Source organism: Bufo bufo, chromosome 6 (genome assembly GCF_905171765.1).
Source record: "Bufo bufo chromosome 6, aBufBuf1.1, whole genome shotgun sequence".
NCBI lineage: Eukaryota > Metazoa > Chordata > Amphibia > Anura > Bufonidae > Bufo > Bufo bufo.
Window position 1 is genome coordinate 51207964 of NC_053394.1, and position 23054 is coordinate 51231017.

General features: G+C 45.9%; 1 protein-coding gene across 3 annotated transcripts in view; it reads left to right on the forward strand.

Annotated features, from left to right (window-relative positions):
- Positions 1–23054, forward strand: part of CHST15 (carbohydrate sulfotransferase 15) — a 97316-nt gene that overhangs the window by 35786 nt on the left and 38476 nt on the right. The window contains exon 1 of one of the 3 annotated variants that reach the window (XM_040436131.1): positions 2557–2608. The exons of 1 other annotated variant lie outside the window; for it this stretch is intronic. The gene's annotated coding sequence lies outside the window, so the exon portion shown is untranslated. Of the gene's footprint in view, positions 1–2556; positions 2609–12254; positions 12276–23054 lie in introns of those variants that run through there. One more of the 3 variants, XM_040436132.1, reaches the window with a different exon arrangement.

Genomic DNA, 23054 nt, shown 5'->3' on the forward strand with positions numbered 1-23054 from the left:
AGATCACCTCATCAGAACGTTGAAAGCTTTCCTTTTGTTTTCTAGTAACGGGACCCAGCAAAGTCTCTTACTCAACATACCTGTCATTTTGGACTTCCTGCAGGCAGGTTTAAACAAGGGGCTTAAGCCGTCCACTCTTAAAGTTCAGATCTCCGCCTTAGCAGTTTTTCTAGACACAAATTTATCAGATCATCCTCTAATCTGGCGATTCATCAAATGAGCAATCATGGATTTCCCCAGATTATACTCTACCATCCCACCTTGGGACTTGAATTTAGTCCTTACTGTACTGATGGAATCCCCGTTTGAGCCGATTGAAGACCTTTCTCTCAAACTCCTGACCTTAAAGACCACCTTCCTTCTGGCCATAACAACGGCAAGAAGGATGGGGGAAATACAGGCCTTCTCTTGCTGTCCTCCTTATCTTAGGATCCTGGAGGACAGGATAATCTTAAGACATTGTCCATCCTTTCTCCCGAAGGTAGTATCCAGATTTCACTGTATTCAAGAGATCATTTTACCATCATTCTGCCCGTCACCATTTACAGATCTAGAAAGGCCCTTTACAACCTGGATGTGAGATGTGTGCTTGCCTACTTAAATATCTGAGGAGAGGATAGAAAATCGGACCACCTCCTCCTTCAGTTTCAGCGGCCTAACAAAGGTCGGGCAGCCAGTAAGAGCTCTTTCACACGAGCGGATCCCGTGCGTGGAATCCGCTGCGTGAAGGAGAGCCAAGCCCCATTCCGGACAGCAGAGGCACGGAGCATTAACATGATTGATAATGCTATGTGCCTCTATGATCTTTTTACTACAAAATCACAGTGACAGTTTTATCGCACTGTAATTTTGTAGTAAAAAAAATCAGAGAGGCAAAGATCATTATCAATCATGTTAATGCTCCGTGTCTCTGCTGTCCGGAATGGGGCTTGGCTCTCTTTCACGCAGCGGATTCCATGCATGGGATCCACTCGTTTAAAAGAGCCCTAAAGCCACCATTGCGAGATGGATAAAACAGACAATTTATCTTTGTTATGCTCAGAAGGACCTAGATCAGTGGTGGCAAACATTTTTAGAGACAGAGTGCCCAAACTGCAACCCAAACCCCACTTATTTATCGCAAAGTGCCAACACGGCAATTTAACCTGAATACTACAATAGGCACCAATAATGAATGACTCACAAAAGTGAGTACCCGTGCAGAGCCAGCACGTATGGTAGTACGCCAAAGAGAGAAATAGGGCTCGCACTCAATAATATTATGAATATATAAATTTTATTAGTGTCTCCATATGAGACAAATCACAATAACAAACAGTAGATGGTGAAAAATGAGCACACAAAATGACACGGAGCACAACTAATACCTTAGATGGCAAATGGATACAGACAATGGGTATATAAATATAGCACTAATGTGCATATGGGCCAGATAAGATATCAGAAATACATGTAATCAGGCACAACTGTAGAGGCTGAGTAAAGGTATCATATATAGTAACCAACATATACATATAAAGTGCAAAGTGCAAATATATCAAAGTGCATGGATAGCAAAAGCTAAGTAGTTAGCAAAGCCATAGACAAAGTACCTGTATAGTGCTCCAACAACCCTTGTTGGTTGTTGGAGCACTATACAGGTACTTTGTCTATGGCTTTACTAACTACTTAGCTTTTGCTATCCATGCACTTTGATATATTTGCACTTTATATGTATATGTTGGTTACTATATGTGATACCTGTAATCAGGCACAACTGTAGAGGCTGAGTAAATGTATTTCTGATATCTTATCTGGCCCATATGCACATTAGTGCTATACCTGAATACTACAATCCAATAGTATATCTTCCATATATTTAATAATTTAGCTATACTAGCCTGCCTGCATTCAGTGCTCTGCCTGTGCTGTTCATAGTGCGCCCTGAGCTGATGAATAGCAGGAAAAGACTAGTACGGCATATTTGGTTAACCTTAGACTTTTTCCAGGGCGTTGGTGCCCCCTCTGGCACCCGTGCCATAGGTTCGCCACCACTGACCTAGATCCTCCGAAGGAACTCAAGGCCCATTCAACGTGGGCTGTGTCGACCTCTTGGGTAGAGAATGCGGCCATTTCGGTTGAACAAATCTGTAAAGCAGCGGTGTGGGCAAATCCAATGACTTTTTTTTTCAACCATTATAAATTAAATGTCATGCATAATTATATCTTTTGGCCGCAGAATTCTTTCTGCCGTGATCCCACCTAGTTAAACTCCTTTGTTGTTCCTCCTGTCAGTGCCTTTGGGGTAGGCACCGGGAAAAAGGGTTAATTACTCTTACCGGTAATTGGATTTTCCAATAGCCTCCCCAATGGCACTGGGGGTTCCCCCCCCCCCCCCTTATGTTTTTTTTTTCTTCAATTTCTAATTTCATGTTCATTGTTTGTTTGATTTATTCACAGTTGGAATAATATTTTGTCCTTGCATCACTACCGTGCACTTTGTTATTTACTGATTAGGTAAGGGGAGGAGGCCCTTTTAAAGTTTGAGCTTCCGTGTTTCCTGTCCTGGGGGCAGGGAGCACCCTCCTGTCAGTGCCGTTGGGGAGGCTATTGGAAAATCCAATTACCGGTAAGAGTAATTAACCCTTATTCTGGTAAGATGCTCCAAATTTATTAAAAGAACTTTAGCTCATTCCTCCATATAAAACGGCTTCAGCTCTACTATGTTGTTGAGTTTCCTCCCATGAACTACTCGCTTCAGGTCCTTCCACAACATTTCTATTGGTCTGAATCCCCTACTTCTCCCAGGCAGCCCCTCTGAGATGAGCATCGAAGTATTTCGTGCTCCGATGCTCACCGTTGCCTTGTGCTAAATCGCGCACGGCAAGGGTTTTTCAGCAGATCCGATGACGTACCGGGTCTCTGCTAGGCAGAGGCTTCTGCCTGGCGGTGTTCCCGGTGACATCACCGGCTTGGGTAAAACAGGCTTGGGCAGCGCTAAGGCCGCCCATTAGTGCCTGTGACATAAATGGAAACACTGCTAGGCGGAAGCCTCTGCCTAGCAGTCTAAGGCTACTTTCACACTTGCGTTCGGAGCGGATCCGTCTGGTGTCTGCACAGACGGATCCGCTCCTATAATGCAAACAATGGTATCCGTTCAGAACTGATCCATCTGCATTATATTTCAGAAAAAAATCTAAGTGTGAAAGTTAGTCAGACGGATCCGTCCAGACTTTGCATTGAAAGTCAATGGGGGACGGATCTGTTTGAAATTGCACCATATTGTGTCAACTTCAAACGGATCCGTCCCCATTGACTTACATTGTAAGTCTGGACGGATACGTTTGGCTCTGCACGGCCAGGCGGACACCCGAACGCTGCAAGCTGCGTTCGGGTGTCCACCTGCTGAGCGGAACGGAGGCCAAGCGGAGCCAGACTGATGCATTCTGAGCGGATCCGCATCCACTCAGAATGCATTGGGGCTGGACGGATGCGTTCGGGGCCGCTTGTGAGACCCTTCAAACTAAACTCACAAGCGGAACCCCGAACGCAAGTTTAAAAGTAGCCTTAGTTTGGAAACAAAAAGCCCTAGACCTGCGCTGTATAGGAGCGCATCGAAGCATGATTTTTTTTTTTTACCTTTTTTAGAATTTGCTGATATAATTCAGAAATAATTGTTTCATCAATGATGGCCCAGATGCAGCAAAACAGCCCCAAGCTATGATACTACCACCACTGTGTGTCACAGATAGGATGAGGTTTTTATGCTGGAATGCAGTGTTTTCCTTTCTCCAAAAATAATGCTTCTCATTTAAACCAAAATGTTCTATTTTTGTCTTATCTGTCCACAAAATATTTTTCCAGTAGCCTTCTGGCTTGTCTAGGTGATCTTTAGCAAACTGCAGATGGGCAGCAATGTTTTTTTTGGAGATCAGCAGCTTTCTTTTTGCAATCCTGCCATGCACACCATTAGGCCTCTTTCACACGAACGATACAGATTAGGTCCGGATGCTTTCAGGGTGCGTTCAGGAAAACTCACACCATTTTTCAAGCAAATTCAGTCAGTTTTGTCTGCATTTGCGTTCAGTGGTTCAGTTATTTTTGCGCGGGTGAAATGCGCATTGATGCGTTTTTCACTCACGTGATAAAAAAACTGACTGTTTACAAACAACATCTCTTAGCAACCACCAGTGAAAAACGCATCGCATCCGCACTTGCTTGCGGATACGATGCGTTTCTCACGCAACCACATTCACTTCTATGGGGCCAGGGCTGCATGAAAAATGCAGAATATAGAGCATGCTGCAATTTTCATGCAACGCACAAGTGATGCGTGAAAAACAACGCGCATGTACACAGAGCCATTGAAATAATGGGTCCGGATTCAGTGCGGGTGCAATGTGTTTGCATTACGCATTGCGCCCGCGTGGAAAACTCGCTCGTGTGAAAGAGGCCTAATTGTTCAGCATCCCCCCGATGGTGGAGTCGTGAACATTAACAAGTTAATGTGAGAAAGGCTTTTAGTTGCTTAGAGGTTATCTTGGGTTCCTTTGTAATCTCATGAACTATTAGATGCCTTGTTCTTGGTGTGATCTTTGTTGGTTGACCACTCCTGGGGTGGGTAATAATGGTCTTGAATTTCCTCCATTTGTACACAACTGATGAGCATCAACAACTCTTCTTCTGAGGTTCTCAGAAATGTTCTTTGTTTTTGCAGTGATGTACTTTTGGGTCAAATGTATGCAGAAATATAAGAAATTCTGAAGGGTTCACAAACTTTCAAGTACCACTGTACATGGCCTTTTTTTTGTTTTTTCCTGGCTCTGCAGTTATGATGTCACTGACTACTTTATGTTATTGCTGCTGCTAATCACTAGTCTTAGTGGTCACCTGGGATAATCTTGTAAGTCAGCTTTGCAGTATCGGTCTTGCTAAAGTGATGTACCTGATAATTGGTTACATCATGCACATGGAGCTATGGATGATGTCATCACTTCAGTGCCAGAAACAAACGGCAGGGAATAAGGCTTACTCACCAAGCCTTATTTTTTATATCCAAGATCATTCCCAGCCTTCATCAAGATTTTTTGGTGTCCCTGAAAAGCCCTTTAACATAGAAATTGTTTGCCGGCAGCACATCCCCTTCCCCCTATGTAAAAAGGGAATGATTATACTAACTATTGTTCATGCCCCATAAAGTTAGCATCAGCCTGTGTTAAAGGTCCTGTAAATCAGTGCTCGTTCCGGTCTGAAATTTAATTGGTTATACAGATGGGCGGACTGGCCATAGACCCCCTGAACTCAACTGTATCACCGTTCTTAGGACTGTAGTGGAGGCGGCAGTACTTTGTGCTGCGCTGTGCTGTTTGGTCCTGCTGGGGCGGTACTTTGTGCTGCGCTGTGCTGTTTGGTCCTGCTGGGGCGGTACTTTGTGCTGCGCTGTGCTGTTTGGTCCTGCTGGGGCGGTACTTTGTGCTGCACTGTGCTGTTTGGTCCTGCTGGGGCGGTACTTTGTGCTGTTTGGTCCTGCTGGGGCGGTACTTTGTGCTGCACTGTGCTGTTTGGTCCTGCTGGGGCGGTACTTTGTGCTGCGCTGTGCTGTTTGGTCCTGCTGGGGCGGTACTTTGTGCTGTTTGGTCCTGCTGGGGCGGTACTTTGTGCTGCGCTGTGCTGTTTGGTCCTGCTGGGGCGGTACTTTGTGCTGTTTGGTCCTGCTGGGGCGGTACTTTGTGCTGCACTGTGCTGTTTGGTCCTGCTGGGGCGGTACGTTGTGCTGCACTGTGCTGTTTGGTCCTGCTGGGGCGGTACTTTGTGCTGTTTGGTCCTGTGGGGGCGGTACTTTGTGCTGCGCTGTGCTGTTTGGTCCTGCTGGGGCGGTACTTTGTGCTGTGCTGTTTGGTCCTGCTGGGGCAGTATTTTGTGTTGCACTACAGTTTTGCTGGCCCTGCCTTTCTTTTGTTATCCCTTCTACTTGTGTTGCCCTGTCTTCTGTCAATTTGGACCCACCTAGAACATGGGGCCACATATATATATGTGTATATTTTTTTTTTTCCCATGGCTAAATTCAATTCCCAGTCTGTCTATGTATATAGAGTTCCTCAAAAGTTAATGGTGAGTCTGCTCTTGGCTGCAGTTTCAATCCTGGTATGTGATCTTTAGTGAAACCTCCGACCCGACGATGGCTGACAGATGGCGTGTTGAGCAGTTCTTGACTGCCCATGTGGTTGGCAGACGATACCCGTACATTGGGACGTGTAAAGTCTCTTTATTTTTGTGGTTTTCATGTTTTATAGTTGCCTCTGCTGAATGGTCACTGCATTGCAATAGTGATCACACACTGGGTTGGGGGTCCAGGTCTAGTACAAATGGTAAAATTCCCCAGTATTACAGCCGCATGAAACCGTCCGGACTCGTCGACCCTTAGCTCATTTGGACAGGTTCCCTCCTGCCTGGAAAGTTCATATCATCGATCACTGGGAAGGGGGATAAGAACCAGCCGAGCTGTATCCCCCTCCTCCTCTTTCACACCGAGGTGCTACATTTATCTTTTAAACACTTTGTACAACAAAACTACTGTGCTGCACTGATGGGTGGAGTAGTTCTTTGTTCCAACCCAGCTCCCCCTCCGCAGATAATTTTTGCTCTCACCCAGCAGTGTCTGGAGATGTCTGCAACATTTCTAACTTTTCCCACATCTCTGACACATGAGAGCGGAGGGGTTCTAATAACAGCTGTCACCATCAGTATCTGTGGAGGAGCCATGTTCTAATCTCAGATATAGAGGGCTTTTCCCACGAGCAAAACGTATCCCCTATCCACAGGATAGAGGATATGTATCCGATCTTCGGGGGACTGAGCGCTGGGACCACCACCTCCATCATGAGAACGGGGGGGTCCTGTGTTCCCCAGTTTGGATGGAGTCCCAGTTGTGCATTTTTATGCTGCTGCTCATTCCCTCCACGTGGGACTATCTGAGAGAGCTGAGCTGCAACATAGAGAAGAATAGAGTGACAGCGTAAATATGTGACTCCAAATGGGGCAACACTGGACCCCCGGTCGCGTGATCATTGGGGACCAGGCACATACCCCAGTATTAAACGAAGAGCACTGTCTGGTTCCTTCTGTTCTGCCGATTCAAATGTTTCTGCCCCCATTCAGATCTGTGTGTCCATTGCAAAGAAATCATGTCTATTCTGATATGCAAATGAGCTCTTTGGTGCAACGAGGGCAACGCACTTGCACCTCGTCACATCCAAAAGCTCTGCCCTGTATCATTTATAGCACCGCTCCCCAGCTGTGAGTGACAAGGCCAGGCTTGTGATGTAATCTCGTCTGGCCATGTGTTCTCGTACGTGTGCCTTCCCTTTGGGAATTGGTGCATGCGCAGCCAATCGCAGTCCGCGACGGGGACAAGCCTCCCTAGCGTTACCCGTGCGATGCAGCGGCGGCTGTGCAGGTATCCGGAGCAACGTGGGTGCAGGGAAGCAAGTAAGTATAATGTATACGAGGGCCCAGGCAGACTTGCTTAAGCCATAAACCATTTTTTTCAGAAAGTAATTTAAATAATGTTTCATTTCCCCCCCCCCACTAATTAATGGGACTTTATATTTATGTCACTTTTTATTTCAATATTTTCAGTTTTAATTTTTTTTTTATACCCAGGATACTAAAAAACGAGTCTGTTTTCCAAAAAAATTTTCTCTTTATTTTTTGTTCTTGAAGTAGCAGAAAACGCAACTAAAATACTTTTTAAAATTGTGTCTGCTTTCTGGTTCATATAGGAGATGTATAGTTTACAGATGCTGGGGCGGGGATAGAAGATACAGTGTGGGCTTGTGGTGGTGTTTTTTATTTTATTCTATTATTTTTATTATTATTATTATTATTATTATTATTATTATTATTATTATTATTATTATTATAATATTTTATTTGTATTTTACACTTTGTTATCCCCATAATGTCATACAAGATCTTCTGGCGGGAATTGGGGCACAGTTATAATACAGTCTCCCTCCCATAACCTGACTGCAGAGCTGATAGGGGTCTGCTGAGATCCAGTAGCTCCTGCAGTTACCCGGCCCCTGGCGATCACATGATTTGCAGTGGATTTCACCCTATTGCTTTGCAGTGAAACTATGACCTCTTATAAGACTGTTCTTTTTTTTTTGTCCCACAAAAATAGAGAAAAAAAGCAGTTGGGAAATAAAAGGCCCAAAATTCCTCCAGTCATAAAAAGGTAAAACTGTATTTCCATAAACCTAAAAAACACCTTGAGTCTTATTATTTATGGAATTTGGCTCAGAAAATTGCTGGAGGCCCATGCCCTTGAATTAGTGCCAGTGACAGGATCTTCAGCCTATTCTATTTGTCTTGTTTGCATTTTTTTGTGCTAAAATTAGTTTGTCCTTTTAGGAAGAGAAGAAAAATATTCCAAAAGTAGAATGAAAATGCAGAATAAGGCTGGGTTCACACGAGCGTGTCCGGATTAGTTCCGGATGCGTCCCGGTGTGTTGCGGCAAACCCGCGCGAGTAGGAATGCAATTGCAGTCAGTTTTGACTGCGATTGCGTTCCGATGTTCAGTTTTTATCGCGCGGGTGCAATGTGTTTTGCACGCGCGTGATAAAAAACAGACTGTGGTACCCAGACCCGAACTTCTTCACAGAAGTTCAGGTTTGGGTTCGGTGTTGTGTAGATGTAATTATTTTCCCTTATAACATGGTTATAAGGGAAAATAATAGCATTCTGATGACAGAATGCATAGTAGGTGATCAGTTGAGGGTTAAAAAAAATAAAAAAATTAACTCACCTTCTCCGTTTGTTCGCGTAGTTCTCCCGGTCTTCAGTTCTTTAAAAAGATGAACTATGGGCTAAAGGACCTTTGGTGACGTCAGATCACATGCTCCAATCACAGGGTCCATCACCACGGTGATGGAGCATGTGATCTGACGTCATCAAAGGTCCTTTAGCCCATAGTTCATCTTTTTAAAGAACTGAAGACCGGGAGAACTACGCGAACAAACGGAGAAGGTGAGTTAATTTTTTTATTTTTTTTAACCCTCAACTGATCACCTACTATGCATTCTGTATTCAGAATGCTATTATTTTCCCTTATAACCATGTTATAAGGGAAAATAATAGTGTATAGACAGTCACCTAGCAACCGTGCGTGAAAATCGCACCGCATCCGCACTTGCTTGCGGATGCATGCGATTTTCACGCAACCCCATTCACTTCTATGGGGCCTGCGTTGCGTGAAAAACGCAGAATATAGAGCATGCTGCGATTTTCACGCAACGCATAAGTGATGCGTGAAAATCATCGCTCATCTGAACAGCCCCATTGAAATGAATGGGTCCAGATTCAGTGCGGGTGCAATGCGTTCACCTACCGCATTGCACCCGCGCGGAAATCTCGCCCGTGTGAACGCAGCCTAAGGCCTCTTTCACATGAGTGGGTTTTCAGTCCAGATGCGATGCATGTTGTGAATGGAGAGCATCCGGACTGATTCCCGACCCGTTTATTGCACTGATCATCTCAGTGTTAGGCCTCATGCACACGACCGTTTTTTTTTACGGTCCGCAAAAACGGGGTCCGTGATCCGTGACCGTTTTTTCGTCCGTGGGTCTTCCTTGATTTTTGGAGGATCCACGGACATGGAAAAAAAAGTCGTTTTGGTGTCCGCCTGGCCGTGCGGAGCCAAACGGGTCCGTCCTGACTTACAATGCAAGTCAATGGGGACGGATCCGTTTGACGTTGACACAATATGGTGCAATTGCAAACGGATCCGTCCCCCATTGACTTTCAATGTAAAGTCAGGAGTCCCTTTTATACCATCAGATCGGAGTTTTCTCCAATCCGATGGTATATTTTAACTTGAAGCGTCCACATCACCATGGGAACGCCTCTATGTTAGAATATACTGTCGGATATGAGTTAGATCGTGAAACTCAAATCCGACAGTATATTCTAACACAGAGGCGTTCCCATGGTGATGGGGACGCTTCAGGTTAGAATATACTAAAAGAACTGTGTACATGACTGCCCCCCCCTGTAGTTAACTCTTTGTTGTCCAGTGCGGCCGGCCCTCCTCCCTCCCCTATAGTTAACTCATTGGTGGCCAGTTGCCCCCCCCCCTCCCCTGTAGTTAACTCTTTGTTGTCCAGTCCTGCCGCCCCCCCCCTCCCCTGTAGTTAACTCGTTGGTGGCCAGTGGGCCCCCCCTCCCTCCCCTGTAGTTAACTCTTTGTTGTCCAGTGCGGCCGGCCCCCCCTCCCTCCCCTGTAGTTAACTCGTTGGTGGCCAGTGGGCCCTCCCTCCCCCTCCTAATTAAAATCTCCCCCCCCCCCCCTATCATTGGTGGCAGCAGAGAGTACCGATCGGAGTCCCAGTTTAATTGCTGGGGCTCCGATCGGTAACCATGGCAACCAGGACGCTACTGCAGTCCCGGTTGCCATGGTTACTTAGCAATTTGTAGAAGCATCATACTTACCTACGAGCTGCGATGTCTGCTTCCGGCCGGGAGCTCCTCCTACTGGTAAGTGACTGACAGGTCTGTGCGGCGCATTGCTTAATGATCTGTCACTTACCAGTAGGAGGAGCTCCTGGCCGGACACAGACATCGCAGCCTCGCAGGTAAGTATAATGCTTCTACAAATTGCTAAGTAACCATGGAAACCGGGACTGCAGTAGCGTCCTGGTTGCCATAGTTACCGATCGGAGCCCCAGCTATTAAACTGGGACTCCGATCGGTACTCTCCGCTGACACCAACGATAGGGGGGGAGATTTTAATTAGGAGGAGGGGGGAGGGCCCACTGGCCACCAACGAGTTAACTACAGGGGAGGGAGGGGGGGCCCACTGGCCACCAACGAGTTAACTACAGGGGAGGGAGGGGGGGCCCACTGGCCACCAACGAGTTAACTACAGGGGAGGGAGGGGGGGGGCCTGCCCCCTGCTGCCTGGCAGCACCTGCCAGGCAGCAGGGGGCAGTCATGTACACAGTTCTTTTAGTATATTCTAACCTGAAGCGTCCCCATCACCATGGGAACGCCTCTGTGTTAGAATATACTGTCGGATCTGAGTTTTCACGAAGTGAAAACTCAGCTCTGAAAAAGCTTTTATGCAGACGGATCCGTCTGCATGAAAGTAACCTACGGCCAAGGATCACGGACACGGATGCCAATCTTGTGTGCATCCGTGTTCTTTCACGGACCCATTGACTTGAATGGGTCCGTGAACCGTTGTCCGTCAAAAAAATAGGACAGGTCATATTTTTTTGACGGACAGGATACACGGATCACGGTCTCGGCTGCAAAACGGTGCATTTTCCGATTTTTCCACGGACCCATTGAAAGTTAATGGGTCCGCGAAAAAAAACGGAAAACGGTACAACGGCCACGGATGCACACAACGGTCGTGTGCATGAGGCCTTAAGGGAAAATCTCAGCATGCTCTATATTATGCATTTTTTCAAGTGAATTGGACTTGCGTGAAAAACGGAAGGCATCCGGATAAAATTTATTTTTTACTGATGTTTGATGGGAGATATAGATTGTTATTCTTCAGTTTTACTTCCCAAAAACGTTAAGAATGGTTGAAACTTGGATACAATCCAGATGGGGAAAAAAGCAAACGCTGAATGCAATAGCAGAAAAAAACTGATTTAACACTGATAACTGTAATGTTATGCACAGGGGAAGGAATAATGCAAGTCACCCTTACATACTAAATGGTAAAACACTGGGTAACACTGACATGGAAAAGGACCTAGGAATTTTAGTGAACAGAAAACTAAGCAGTAAAAACCAGTGTCAGGCAGCTGCTGCAAAGGCCAATAAGATAATGGGTTGCATCAAAAGGGGCATAGATGCCCGTGATAAGAACATAGTCCTGCCACTTTCCAAATCATTAGTCAGACCACACATGGAGTACTGTGTACAGTTCTGGGCTCCTGTGAACAAGGCAGACATAGCAGAGCTGGAGAGGGTTCAGAGGAGGGCAACTAAAGTAATAAGTGGAATGGGGCAGCTACAGTACCCTGAAAGATTATCAACATTAGGGTTATTCACTTTAGAAAAAAGACGACTGAGGGGAGATCTAATTACTATGTATAAATATATCAGGGGTCAGTACAGAGATCTCTCCCATCATCTATTTATCCCCAGGACTGTGACTGTGACGAGGGGACATCCTCTGCGTCTGGAGGAAAGAAGGTTTGTACACAAACATAGAAGAGGATTCTTTACGGTAAGAGCAGTGAGACTATGGAACTCTCTGCCTGAGGAGGTGGTGATGGTGAGTACAATAAAGGAATTCAAGAGGGGCCTGGATGTATTTCTGGAGTGTAATAATATTACAGGCTATAGAGAGGGATCGTTGATCCAGGGAATTATTCTGACTGTCTGATTGGAGTCGGGAAGGAATTTTTCCCCCCTAAAATGAGGAAAATTTACTTCTATCTCACAGAATGGGTCCATGTGCGATCCTCAAAAAAAGCAGAGCGGACCAAAATGTGCTGGTGTAAATGAAGCCTGACTGAGAGAGAGTGACATCAGCGCCCGCTTCTTATATAAAGTGGGATAGAAAAGAGTTTTCAAAGAAAATAGCAAAATAATTCAAATTATTCATGATTAAATCTGTTTGTGTTAATTGATGATGACAGAAAAGTGACTTTTCAAGGAGAATATCCATAATTAACCAGCGCTGTCTGTTCGTAGAATTGCTCTCGGAGAAGGAGCCCACCCCCCAGCACTGGAATGAAATGCTCCTCTTTAGGTCATTGCTGGAAAGTTTTGCCCTCCTCCCCCTCGCAGAGCCCTGCGGGAGCACAAGAGCTGCGCTGTTGGAGTAATTACACGTAGCGGCCGCTCCTTGGCTTCCCCACAGGGTGGGTTTGTTTTGCTCTCTGCGGCTGGAGACGCAACTGACGTCCACTTTCCTATATGAAGTGAATGTGCACCAGGGAGTGTGTCCCTATCCCGGACTTCAGTATCCGCTGACATTGACTTAATGCCTTCTTTTATTCTGAGTATTGGGTCAGACGCTCCTAGGTACATTGACCCTTTCAAGGTGATGCTCATGGGCATAACTCCTACTCTCCAAGTTCCCAGGATCCGGAGGTTTCTTGAGACAGGGGGAGACCTGCCGGACGTGGAGAGACGGTGTCAGTTTAGTCACTGACCGCATAGTGCAGGGATGGCCAACCTGCCGCTCTCCAGCTGTTGCAAAACTACAACTCCCAGCATGCAAAGACTGCCTACAGCAGGGCATGGTGGAATTGTAGTTTTACAATAGCTGGAGAGTCGCAGGCTGCACTGGATGCTGGGCCCCAGAGGCATGTGCTCTCCATCTCCACGTTGCATACACGTTCCGTTCATCGTTTGGATAGGAGGCGCTAGTTGTATTGTTGGTAGGCATCTTTCCCATTTATTTCCATTTAGGCCGGGGTCACACGTGAATGATTAGCTGGGTATTTGCGCAAGGCAAATTTGCAGCGTTGTTCAGTACCAGCAAAGTGGATGAGAATTCAAAAAAAAAAACGCAGCGGAAAAAGAAATCCACAGCATGTCAATTTATACAGTGGCTTTCCCTCTTTGCAATGCAGAGTGTGAAATCTGCTGGCTTTTCTATACCTGTAGTAAATGGGATTTGGTGCTTTTTTTTGCTGCGGAACAGCACCAAAAACCGCAGCGGTTTTTTGCTCAGGATTTTCAGTCACGTTTGAACTCTGCCTAAAGGATCATCTATTTCTAGGATACTAGGATATGCTGTCTCTTTATGATTAGCAGCTCTGAGTACAGTACTCGGCTATCTTTGGAATTCCCATAGAAATTAATGGAGCTGCAGGACACATGTCCAACCAGCTGTTCCCTTCATTTCAGGGGGTACAGGGCCCCCGTCCCCTTTAAGTGAATAAAACACAAGTTATACTGAATCTATTCTAACAAAAGGATACATCAGTCTGCTCAGCTCCTCCTGCTCTATAACATGCTGCCTGCAGAAGACACTGCATTTTCATGATGACAAGTACCCTTTAAAAAGAATCTAATTATTAGGGCTCATGCACATGAACGTGTGCTGCTCACGCCCATGTTGTGGCCCTCAAACAGCGGGTCTGCAATATACAGGCACCAGCCGTGTGCACACCTTCTGTGAACCCATTCACTTGAATGGGTGCGCAATCCAGAAGATACGATGCAGAGGCATGGAGTGGAAGGCCACGGAAACACTATGGAGCGCTTCCGTGGGATTTCGGTAAATGCCTCTGCAAAGCAAAAAAATATAAAATGGAACATTTTTTTTGCGGTGTGAAGGGATCGTGGACCCATTCAAGTTAAAAAGGGCTGCATCCGTCAGCGCCAGCCACACAGACTGTGCATGTGCACTGAGGAACACAATTTGCTTATGCTGCGGTTTGTCCGCCAAAAAAACTGCAGGTAATCTTCATTGTGTGCAGGCAGCCTTAGGGGACATGTGATTTTCGCTCAGTTCGGGGCTGTGCTCCTCCTCCCAGTGCTCTCACCAAACTCTGCATGTGTTACTTAAAGGTAACTGCCATTTCACTACCATAAATTAAATTCCTAACGTGTGATGCTGAAGGGAAGATAATTATGAAGCTTTATTTTTCAGTTCATTTTACTTTTCTGATGTCTGTATTCAGCCCTTTGCAACCCTATTTCTCAGTGCCTCTATTTCAGCATCTTCCTAAGATGGCCTCTGCTGCATTTCCTGTGGTGATGTTTGCCCTGTCCTTGAGGCCATCCTGTATTTCCCTCACTTCCCATAAGCCCTTGCTCTCCTCACATGAACTAGCAGGGCCAATCAGAATGCAGATAACCTCCCCCACCACCCCAGAGCAGCGTGTATCCTCTCACATACAGGTAACCACAGACAAGCCCTGCATTACATGAAATCAGTAAGCATTTGTTTTAGCTTCTTAATAGTCACCTGTCAGCTCTGCAGCTGCTCCCTCATTCTCCTCCACACTGACGGGGGGGGGGTTGCTTTAGCTGCTCATATCTGGTTTGGTACATTCCAAGCTTTCAGACAATACCAGAACGACAGCAATATGTTCAGTAAAAAAAAGATTATTCCTGACTCTATTTCTCCTTTGTTGCTTGGGCTAATGCTGTCATTCAGGAGAAAGCAGCATCTACAGCAGCCCTTCCCCCTCCAGTTTGTGCCTGAGCCCAGGCACTCGGGGCTGTGCTCCTCCTCCCAGTGCTCTCCCCGGCACTCGGGGCTGTGCTCCTCCTCCCAGTGCTCTCCCCGGCACTCGGGGCTGTGCTCCTCCTCCCAGTGCTCTCCCCGGCACTCGGGGCTGTGCTCCTCCTCCCAGTGCTCTCCCCGGCACTCGGGGCTGTGCTCCTCCTCCCAGTGCTCTCCCCGGCACTCGGGGCTGTGCTCCTCCTCCCAGTGCTCTCCCCGGCACTCGGGGCTGTGCTCCTCCTCCCAGTGCTCTCCCCGGCACTCGGGGCTGTGCTCCTCCTCCCAGTGCTCTCCCCGGCACTCGGGGCTGTGCTCCTCCTCCCAGTGCTCTCCCCGGCACTCGGGGCTGTGCTCCTCCTCCCAGTGCTCTCCCCGGCACTCGGGGCTGTGCTCCTCCTCCCAGTGCTCTCCCCGGCACTCGGGGCTGTGCTCCTCCTCCCAGTGCTCTCCCCGGCACTCGGGGCTGTGCTCCTCCTCCCAGTGCTCTCCCCGGCACTCGGGGCTGTGCTCTCCGATCTCTTGCTTATAATACAGAGGAGACGGCTGCGCGTGACAACCCTGTGAGGAGAGGCTGCAGAATAGAAAAGTAGCACACATTTGTGGGAGTTATTAGCAGGTAAAGCTGAAAATGATTAAAGGAGTTCTGCAGTTTTTTTAAACTGATGATCCTCTGGATAGATCATACAGCATCTGATCGGCGGGGGTCCGACGCCCGGGACCCCCGCTGATCAGCTGTTTGAGAAGGCAGCGGCGCTGGCAGTAGTGCCGCGGCCTTCTTGCTGTTTACCGCAGGCCCAGTGACGTCACGACTAGTATCAATGGCCTGGGCGGGGCTAAGCTCTGTTCACTTGAATGGGGTCCGTGATCCGCAGACAATGGTCCGCACCGCAAAAAAGTAGCGCACGCGCTACTTTTTTACAGTGCGGAGAAACAGACAGAAAACCCACTGAACCAATCCATAGAGCTTTCAATCCGTGCCTCTGTTCCGCACCGCACTGTATCATCCGGATTACGGGTCCATTGAAGTGAATAGGTCTGCATCCGTGATACGGTGTGCACACGGCCAGTGCCCGTATATTGCGGACCTGCTGTTTATGGGCTGCAATACAGGCACATGTTCAGGAGCCCTTACGCTGTGGATTTTCTGTGCTTTCTACGTACCACGTGCATATGTGGAGCTGCAGCCTGAGGGAGTACGACTGCAGGATCGGACTACACAGGGCTTGTTCATTACAGCAAGAAAACAGACTGCAGAAGTGAGCGTAACTTTTAAACCACAAAAAAGAGCTCATGTACACTACCGCATTTTGTATCCGATCCTTTTCTTTTTTTTTTCTTTTTGCGCATTGCACTCAAACCCATTTTATTTCCGAGTAAGCAAAAAACAAAAACAAAAAAACCGCCAACACGACCGATGTCAGCCGTATGTCCATTCCACAAAAGGATAGAACATATCCTATTCTTGGCCACAAAATACGGACCCATTGAAGTCAATTAGTCAGCAAAAAACAAAAACAAAAAAAAACAACACAAAACAGACGTCACTCATCCATGTTTCGCGGGCAAAACGGATACGGTCATGTGCGTGAGGCCTAATCCTGTTGATTTGTGGATAATGATAAATATCACATTGGGCTCTGCTACATCTGCACAGAAACTGCTACCTTGTCCTGTTTAGCTGCTGGTGCGTACGTCTCTCTGCATTCCTATTTTCCTTCACATCAGGGTAATTGGCGTCGGTTTACCCAGTTTTACAATGTCTCCGTCGCTCCGCTGTTCAGTCCTTGCTGGGAGACATTTAATTAAGTCGAACGGTGCCTATTAAGTAGCAGCAGGGCTAGTTAACTGATGAAAGGAGGCAAATTAAATCGGATTATAGTATTATTCCCATATCCCACAGGTAATGGCTTTCTGTAAATGACATTGCTCCAAAACATGTCCTGTTTTCTTGCCAGCCGAGGAGGACTGAAGTCCTTGGAGGGACTGATGGAGCGCGGGGAGCGTGTCCTTTGGTGTTGTGAGCTGCGAGGTGAGGTCAGGGGCTGTCAGCTTAGATTCCTTCTGGTTGACGAACCGTCTGTGAGTAGATCGCTTGGAAAACGCTTTTCACTGGGATTTCATGCTTGTTGCCAGGAATCTGAAATATTCATAGGATCCGCGCTGCAGGAATGTGACTCCCAACAACTTCTAGGAGGAGCTCCATCCTTTCTCTGCGAGGCAAAACCTGATGGGTTGGGCGAGAAAATAATTTGAAAAAAAAAAAATATGGCCAACGGCAACATTTACATTTTTTCGCGTGTGAAAGGATTTTCCCCCTTGGGAAGTTAAAGAGGAGCTGTCTCCTCTCCTGACCTATCTGTTTTAGTAACTGCTTGCATTCCCCGTGTCGTAACAAATTTGGAGCATCTATTCTTATGACTCTATGTTGTGCCATTCCTTTATTATTCCTGCTAGAAGTTATTAATGAATTGCTACCAGTTTGCAGTGATGGTCCAGATGGGTGTTACCAGCTGGGAATGTGTCCCTACACAATGTGGCCATGGCAAGACTGATTGGACAGATGGGGTAACACCCATCTGGAACCTTTGTTTAGAAATTCTAGGAGGAATAATCAAAGAATGGCACATCAAATAGTCATAAGAACAGACGCTCCAGAATTGTTATTACACTGGGAATGCAAGTAGTGCCTAAAAGACATGTCGGGAGAGGTGACAGCCCCTGATCACTGGGATACTAATAGGGATGAGCGAATCGACTTCGGATGAAACATCCGAAGTCGATTCACATAATACTTTGAATACTGTACGGAGTGAGCGCTCCCTACAGTATTAGAATGTATTGGCTCCTGTGAGCCAAAGTTATTACCATTTCCCGAACTCGGTACCTTGGAACCAAACCCGAGTTCGGAAAATGTTTTGTTTTTTTTGTTTTTGTTTTTTACAGTAGAAATTAATTTATGAAGTTATTATGCAAAGTCTCTTGAGACTTCGCGAAGTAATAACTTCGGCTCATTGGAGCCAATACATTCTAATACAGTATTCAAACGAAGTTCATCCCTAGATACCAAGAATAATAATATAAGAACTCCAGCAATAGCGTTGCAAAAAAGGAATCTTTTAATAGACACGTGCGGCTGTTTACAATTCATGACGTTTCGGCCCTATATTGGCCTTCATCAGACTACAGCAAAAAAGGAAAGAAAGAAAAATGAAATAAATAATGCGATCACATCTTGTATGTACATATTTATAAAGTGTGCCAAGGCAAGTGACATGGAGTAGGACACACAGGTATTGGGCAATAATCAAGGTCCAGAGGGTTCTGTGGTCATGTCCTCCTGTCAGTCCGTGGACGGACATATCATCGGTGCAGGTATTGTAATTCAAATCCATCATCATTGGGAGCATGTTAAGGTATATAATGTTCAACTAAACAGAAGTCCATAAAGTGCTGAAAAGTCCATGGGTATCAGCAACGCAACAGGAGTGGAAAAAATGGTCTAGGTGGAGCTTAAATCAAAGTAAAATGTCCCTATATTGAGGATAGAACGCTGGTGTATAAAACCACTGGGGGTGAGAACAGTTGGCCGCAAATCCATGGATAGATAAAAGGGATTTGGGAGGGGGAAGGGGGGGAAAGAGAGAGAGAGCGTGCAGGGCAGGAAAAGAGATAATGAAAATGCATAGATATGTGGCTGGGTATCCAGGAAGGATTACATTGTCATTAGATACTAAACTAATATACACTGTTGGCATTATGCAATTGAATGATGTCCTACCTTCTGCCGCTTTGGGGTAGATATCCAGGATACAGGCGTCTGTGTGGATGTGCAATTGCACTGTCTGGGATGCGCCTCTGGTGTAGTCGGACGCGCGCCCTTATTTAAGAGAGCGCGTCCGGTGGTAAAGGGGATGGCGCATGCGCACTCAATTCCAGTGCGTGTCGCGCCTCGTTCCTGTTTCTGGATGAGATCCGGTGTGTCTGTGCCGATGCATCTCAAGCCTCGCTTGTGATGTTAGTGTTGCGCATATCTACATAACGCTATCAGCACAACCAAAACAGAAATTCATGCAATTGAAGAACAACTACAAGATATCATAACACCAGAAGACTACAATCAACTCAAGGAGAAATTAACGACATCCCTGGCACAGCAACGCAAAGAAGTGGAGACAACAAAGAGGAACAAATTCTTCAGGGATACTGAAGACTACAGACACAACCGAGTCTACAGATGGTCAGATGTCACCAACAACCGACCCAACTATGCCAACCGACGATCATCATCCAGGGACTCAGCACAGTCAGGTTCAAGTGGCGACACTAATTTCCAATACAGATCGGACAACCGACAACAGCGATCCCAGGGCAGAAGAGGCCAAAGAGGAGGAACCAATACCACAACACGAGGAAATTCCGGCATCACCACAAGATCACAGGTACAATCATTAGTGATTAACATATCCTCACACACACTTGGGCCGGCAGAGTTGTCCCTATTGGAAAAGGGGCTCTCTTACTGTCCATCTAATCAATTGGATACCTTCCAACTTGATATAGATCTACAGAGACTATTTAGGAACATTAGACTTAAGGTCCATTTCTCCGGTAATCCTATTGATACCAACAGAGGAGACCCCTTGCCTAAATCAGGGATATCCATCCGTGACCTTGGTCTACGCAACAAAAGTCATTTCACACCCCCCAAAACTCAACCTGCCATTGAGACCTTCATCACCCTTATCCAACGTGACATGTCCCTATTCAGGAAAAACTTAACCATGGGCAAATATAAATTTATGCACAACCTAGATAACACAGAGAGACAAGCTCTTTCAACTCTCATACAGAAGAAAGACCTTGTCCTCAAACCAGCTGACAAGGGAGGGGCCTTGGTCGTCATGGACAAACATAAATATATAGATGAAATCAATCGCCAACTAAGTGATCAATCCGTATACATCAAATTAACAAAAGATCCCACTAAATCAGTGTCAGAAAAAATACAAACAGTCCTACAACACTACCTTGGACAAGGAGTTATTGACGAGTCGATAGTGACCTTTCTATCCAAATCTAATCCAACTATGCCAGTCATTTATATACTACCGAAGGTACACAAGGATCTCTTGAATCCTCCAGGCCGACCAATAGTGGCCTCTACTGACTCGGTTCTCTCACCCCTGTCCATTCTACTGGAAAAAGTCCTCACCCCCATCATTAGAAGCACTAAATCATTCCTGCTTGACACATCCTCCTTCTTAACTTTACTTCACAACCTACCCCCAGTATCCACAAACACCCTTTTAGTCACATGGGACGTAGTAAGCCTATATACATCCATCCAACACTCAAAAGGCCTACAAGCAGCTCGTAGACTACTCTCTTCACAGGACATACAACCTAGTTTAACTGACTTCTACATGGACCTACTTGAGCTCGTCCTATTGAATAATTTTTTCCTGTTCCAAGATACTTACTATTTACAACAACAGGGTACCGCTATGGGGTCCAATGTGGCGCCCCCCTATGCAAATTCGTACATGGCAGATTTTGAAGAAACCCACGTTTACCCACATCCACTTTTCACACAAGTACAAATATGGAAACGTTACATTGACGATATTTTTTGCATATGGGATGGCCCATTGGACTCCTTACTGGAATTCCACACATTCCTTAATTCTATATACCCAGAATTACAATTCACTATACACTACCACTCTGATTCCATTAACTTTCTTGATACCATGGTCACCAAACTTCCTACCGGTTCCCTTACCACAGATCTATACAGAAAATCAACAGATCGCAATAGCCTATTACACTTCTCCAGTTTTCACTCCTTAAACACCAAAAAGTCACTCCCACATTCTCAATTCGAACGGATACGCCGTATAGTTAAAACAGCCCCACTTCAAGAAACCAGAATCACCGAAATGAAACAACGATTCCTAGCACGCGGTTATCCACAACATCTTCTCCATGAAACATCCAAACCCAAATCAAAAAAACAGACAGGAATAGCCAATAGGATACCGTTCGTTCACACTTTTCACCCGAGTGTTAACAAAATAATCAACAGCATTAGGAACCACTGGCCCCTTTTACAAAAAGCCTATCCAGATATCAACGAATTTAAAAATCCAATATTACCTTGTACACGCCGTCCCAAGAATCTACGGGACCTAATTGTGAAGGCTGACATTGGCCCGGCCAAGACTACCCTGAGACAAACATTCATGCAAAAACAAAAGATAGGAACCTTCCCCTGCATACATTGCACCCAGTGCTCGAATGTACTAAAAGGACCTCAATTTCATCACCCACAGTCAGGCAAAAGCTTCCCGATCCGCGGTTTCTTTACATGTGAAACTAATTTTGTCGTCTACTTATTAAAATGTCCCTGTGGGAAGATATACGTGGGGGAAACAACCCAGAAAATACGCGATCGGGTTTGCCAGCACAAATCCAATATTAGACGCAAAAATTTACTACTCCCGGTACCAGCACACTTTGAATCAGCAGGCCACAATCTTTCGCAACTCAAATACCAAGTAATTGAACAGATCACACCTAGTAGGAGGGGAGGCGACAGAATTAAACTGTTAAAAAAGAGGGAAGCATACTGGATTCACACACTTGACAGCTTGGAACCCAAGGGGTTAAATAGGGACTATGAAATTCACAGCCTTATTTGATAGTACATTACGATACCTAACGGCCAGCATCCATGACGTCCTCCCCTCACCCTACACATTTTACTCCGGCTCTTACCATACCCAAAGACCCTCCCACGATCAGTCCACCTAGGTCATTATATCATATATATCATATATACTATATATCGTATAGTCTACATTTGTGTATCTGTATATCTATATAAGTGATAGTATGTGGATATATTTTTTCCACCACAATCTCATGCTCTCTGTTGTTCCTCTTTAGATGCATTAGTCACACCACCCTTCACATTATTGGGTCATCCATAGTATCCTTTTCACGTTATGGTATAGTATCCTTTTTGGTATGTTACCTATATATGGTTTATGTCTGTATGTCCATATTTCTAATAACATTATCATCTATCTGTACTCATGTTTCCTATATCTTTTTATTTCATCTCCCCACTTTACCCTTCCCCTATGTAAGCATGTCGTCTTTCCATTATATCTCCCTATTTGTACTTTCCCTCTGTACCAGCTATTAATATTCCACACGTTCCAACTATCCCCTATATTCCTGCCGGGGTTCAGAGCGAGGCTTGGTACGCATTAACATCATCTGCGCATGCGCAACACTAACATCACAAGCGAGGCTTGAGATGCATCGGCACAGACACACCGGATCTCATCCAGAAACAGGAACGAGGCGCGACACGCACTGGAATTGAGTGCGCATGCGCCATCCCCTTTACCACCGGACGCGCTCTCTTAAATAAGGGCGCGCGTCCGACTACACCAGAGGCGCATCCCAGACAGTGCAATTGCACATCCACACAGACGCCTGTATCCTGGATATCTACCCCAAAGCGGCAGAAGGTAGGACATCATTCAATTGCATAATGCCAACAGTGTATATTAGTTTAGTATCTAATGACAATGTAATCCTTCCTGGATACCCAGCCACATATCTATGCATTTTCATTATCTCTTTTCCTGCCCTGCACGCTCTCTCTCTCTTTCCCCCCCTTCCCCCTCCCAAATCCCTTTTATCTATCCATGGATTTGCGGCCAACTGTTCTCACCCCCAGTGGTTTTATACACCAGCGTTCTATCCTCAATATAGGGACATTTTACTTTGATTTAAGCTCCACCTAGACCATTTTTTCCACTCCTGTTGCGTTGCTGATACCCATGGACTTTT